The following is a 4,817-nucleotide window of genomic DNA, read 5'->3' as shown; positions in this document are numbered from 1 at the left end:
TAATTTACCATGATGACAAGAAAATAGGGAAAAGACGCAATTTTCATACTTAAAAAAGCTGAAACTACAGAAAGTTTACCAATTTTAGCTTGAAACTATACGTAAGTATTACAGTATTTTTATGAAAATGGCCACACATTGATAAATCAGATAATAATTTCAGCTTTACTAGACATTAGTGTTCACAAGTGCAGAAAGCAAAATAAAGTTACTAGCATAAATGACCACGTTTTAAGACACAATCTATTATATAAAGGTTAACAAAAGGGTCACCTCTGACATGATTCAAGATCTCTGATGATAAACAACAACATGACAATTCAGTTTGATTATTGGGATATATCACTCAAACACACAATCTCAAACCACAACAATCGAACCAGCTGACACGTCCAGACTGAGAGTTGGTTCTGGTCCCACCTTCACCTTGTATAGTAGTTTAATAGTATATTTTTTCATTTTTTTTAAATTCTATATTCATGTTCTTGACTGTTGCAGTACTTTGCTTTATTTAATAGCAACCAAGACAAGAATAACAAGACAAATTTCTTGTACGTGAAAGCCTACAGCACTTGGCAAAGACCCCACTCTGATGCTGGTTCTCATTTTCTGAAGCTGCAAAGAGGTTTCAGTATTGTTTGTAAGCACATGAATAAAATCATCTTATATTTTGGATTATGATCAGTTGAGACATGCAATAACAGCTGATATAGACTGTATGAAGGATGCATTAAGGTGTAATTTACAGGGTGAAAAAAATGAAGGACTGAGCCTTTAAGAAAAGGTGATCCCCACAGTTAAGTTAAGCAAAGGCGGTATATTTTTGCCTTCTTAGAATAGTAACATAGATGTAAATGACAGAACGATAAAGGACAGGGGATCTAATTTGGGAAGGTCGTCTAATAGAAGAGTCTTATGGAGCCTCACCACCCTGTGATGAAAGGGGGAGGTATCTAAACATCAACACAACGGCATCCTATACTGGGAATCTCCCACTACAGCTCGCTCTCTGTTAGCCTGGTTTCCTCTCCGCCTCTCCACCTCTAAGCAGCCCAAACCAGGCCAGGGGCCTACCAAGGAGGAAGGTGCCGACGGACAGGCCGGCCCTGCTCGTACCCTCGGGGATTTACATCAAAGTTTCACCGAGGCAAAACCATGCACCCCCTCTTTCTATTACAGTAACAGCCCTGCTCCAGTGTTACTTTCACCCAGTAATCAACACTTTGAGCTGGCCAGAGTATCCAACATAACCTCTGGGATAAAGGCCGCCCCGTGACAACACACAACAGCTGAGCAAGGTCAGACTATAAAATGTGAATGTGGAGCGGGCGGTTGGATGTACAAACGTATACAACCAAGACCAGGAGGAAGGGCTCACACCCTCATATACACAGATTTGATGGCAGTCAGGGTGAAATTACAGTCGGGGATGACCCATGGCGGTCTAGAGAGGCCGAGTGTTAGGATGGCGGCTGTTGTGTTCCCTTCACGCCCACCGCTCCCCTCGCTGTTGTTTTTCCACTGCACTCCTCACTCCCAAGCATTCACTCATGCCCCAAAGAGCCCGCTGAGCTCGGGGAGTTGACAGCCACTCAGGGAATCTATGGGAACTTAAAAATACTCACATCAGCAATTGTGCGCTAGTACAGTGCAAACTCGCTGCGTCCGACCCCCACCAACCTTTTATTTCCGCTGCGTACTCGGACGTTTATTTACACCACTTAATGGCTTTCCCAGACCGTACTGTTGTTTGCCTTTATTTAATCGCTTTTCTCCTCTCCTTTTCTTTTTGTTTCCTCCTCTTTAACAGATTTGCCTAAATAAAAAGCATCAGAGGGACTTAGGAGGGCTGAATTGTTGATGTGTTGGGTTAATGTGGTTGTGTTACATCTGGTTACAGTCTTTGAAGAGATGGAATGACATTGCGTCAAACAGTGCTGTGTTTTGAGCCCTTTACTGAACACACTCCAGCCATCACATAGAGGCTGTAAAATTTCAACTAACGTGAGGCAGTTTTGTGTTAATCAGTTTGCCATTGTGCAACATGACCATCCAGTGACTGAGTCAGGAAATGACATAAGTTCACTCAGTGGCCCATTCATGACCGGTCAAAAGATCCTTTGAAACTTATTACCACTCTTTTACTTTTATAGCAGCGACAGAGCACGCTCCCACAAGGAGCATGCGGCGTGTTACTCAGAACCTTTTAGGTGGGTGGAGGTGGCTGCAGTGTAGACGCTACCTCACTTCCGTTCCGCAAAAACAACCCTAACCCATACAGCTCTGAGTTATGAATAGATTGAACAAACACACACAAGTTGCAGTACTGAAAAGTATTATAAACGGGGCGATTTTAAAACATACAGAGGTCAGGTGACATAATATGCTTACAGGGTGAGAAGTCTTCAGTCTATTGAGTGAGGCTAGATTAGTTTTCAGTGTAAAGAAAATACATGAAAAAATCTCAGGTTTATCTGTAAAAAGCATTATTCGTTAAGTCCTAAAAGTCATCCCTCTGTATCCAAGGACAAAAGAAGAAAGATTATGAAAAAGTTCAGAGCAGAAAGCAACTCATCTGCTACAGTCAAGGTTCTTAAGAGTAAAATCCAGTCAATTTTTAAGCACTTTCAAGGTACCAAAACCAAAAATATCCAGACGCTTGAAGGCCTCATCATCAAGTGGGGATTGTTTCACTCATACTCCTAACCATGAAAACAGAACATTTAAAATGAAGCATTTTTAAGCAACTTTGTACAGGTTTTCCTGAGGAATTTCCTTGGGTTTGTTTTCGCCTTATGGACACTGAGGTGCTGTTGACAGATTTTAGCAAGTTATTCTTTTTTCTTCATGAATTAAAACTATTGAAATGCCTTTCTTTGGAGAGCAGCGTGAACGTTAATCATTGTTCAAACAGTATAGTTAGCACTTTTTTGTGCCTTTTATTATAAGACCTTCTAGTCTTTTTTTGAATAGAATGAAACTACCATTATAATAAGAATAATGCAAGATATGAGGAAAATATATATGTGATAACATTGACTATTGAGATTACGATGTTACTTGCAATAAATAAAGTATATGGTTAAATACAACAAATGACTTGTTGAATAAAAAAAAAGAAAGTATTTCCAACATTAATTTATTGTCCAAATTGAACTGAAAACAAAACGCACCAATAAAAAAAGTATAGGTAGATTTTAAAGTGCAGTTTTCAACTGTAGGTCTTTCTGTAACCTCGAAAAATCTCTGAGTGCAATAACGCAGTATTTGACACTGCAATGACGATAAAGAAAAAAGATTGATTGCGAAGCCCTAACTCATAAACAAACAAATTTGATTCATTTTTATACAATATAAAGCCTTACTTCTTTCGAATTACTTTGCACTGTTGAGGTTTCCCTTGTTCTGTCGCAGCTCCTGCACTCTGAGCTCCGTGTAAAGGGAGACACACGAGAAGAGAATTTCACTTTGAATTATTGAACTGTCACATTATTCTTACAAAACACTTCAATGCCAGGACCTGGGAAAAGCTTGCATTGTGGTTTGATGGTGATTAAAAGAAACTCTCCCAACACCTCAGCAAGACAGAAAAGAGGATCAAACTAGTGAATGTCCACTCCTGTTATTGGGTCTGTCCCTAAAACGCGGCCCAATCACGAGGTCCAGACTGCAGCCCGAGGTAGACAGCTTCAATTCATCTGGCCCAGGTTGCCTTGATCTGACCAGACGAGTCGGCCAAGAAAAATACCACCAGACAATCCTTTCATGCTTGACTTAAGCTCAAACATTCTCACAACCCTGGCTGCTCTTATTAGAAAGAGCCGAGCATGAGTCTGTACTCATTAATGCTGTTATTGTTCAGTGATTAAGTCGATTACGAAAGGGCCCTCCGGTTTGACTTATGTTTACTTGCGGCTCTGACTACCTTGGCTTAACCAGACAGTTATATCATAAGCAGTCACTCACTATGAGTGCATATCTAAGAGGCGGGGGGCACTTCAAAGAAATACTACCAACTTTGACACTGGCACAATGTTGAATGAGAAACATTTTACTTTGCGTAAATTGGGACATTCTGAGCCCGTGTATCTCTCTGCCTAATTTTCTGTTCCACCATAATTCTCTTTATTTAACATTTAGGTCAGAAAAGGAATGCAGCTCGATCTCACAGGAGCTGAGCAGTCTCCTGCCAAATAACTCGTGACTCCATTGTAAACCGCTTGCCCTTTGTAGCACATGAAGCTTTTCTAGCACTCAGGAGGGTTGGAGAAATAAGATTAGTGGCCTCATAGAGTCTTGCTCGGGTGCAGTGTGGGCACATATTGTGAATTCTTGCCAGTTTCTGTACTTCTTCTTCTTCCTGGTGAAAAATTGTAGACTTGTGTGTTTTGTGATAAATCAGGTGCCCTAATACAGGATATCAGTGGCATTTACAGTTTGTTAGATCGGTGCTGCCCTCCTATGGCCATTTGAGAGAACAACACAATCGTCACACTAACTCAATTAACACCATAAATACAGTATGTTCTTGTTTTCATAATTAAAATGAGTCTTGAACATTTTAAGATACGTTTTCCCTAATTGCTTCAACTTCAACCTATTAGATGGACAAATCAGTGCTATTTCTGGCTCTGGTGGTGGGTTGCGTCTACCTGGATATAAAGAAGGATGCTGACAGGGTTGGTCTTATCTCTTGGGTGTGCTGTTGCATTTCTCTCCTGTCTACAGGCCAAACACTTGTGAAGTGCTTAATTCACCTAAAATAAAACAATGAAAACAAAGATTAGTGCTAACAAAAATACTATTAAAAACACAAC

Source organism: Echiichthys vipera, assembly GCF_963691815.1.
Source record: "Echiichthys vipera genome assembly, chromosome: 13".
NCBI classification, from domain to species: domain Eukaryota; kingdom Metazoa; phylum Chordata; class Actinopteri; order Perciformes; family Trachinidae; genus Echiichthys; species Echiichthys vipera.
This window is presented reverse-complemented; position numbering follows the sequence as displayed.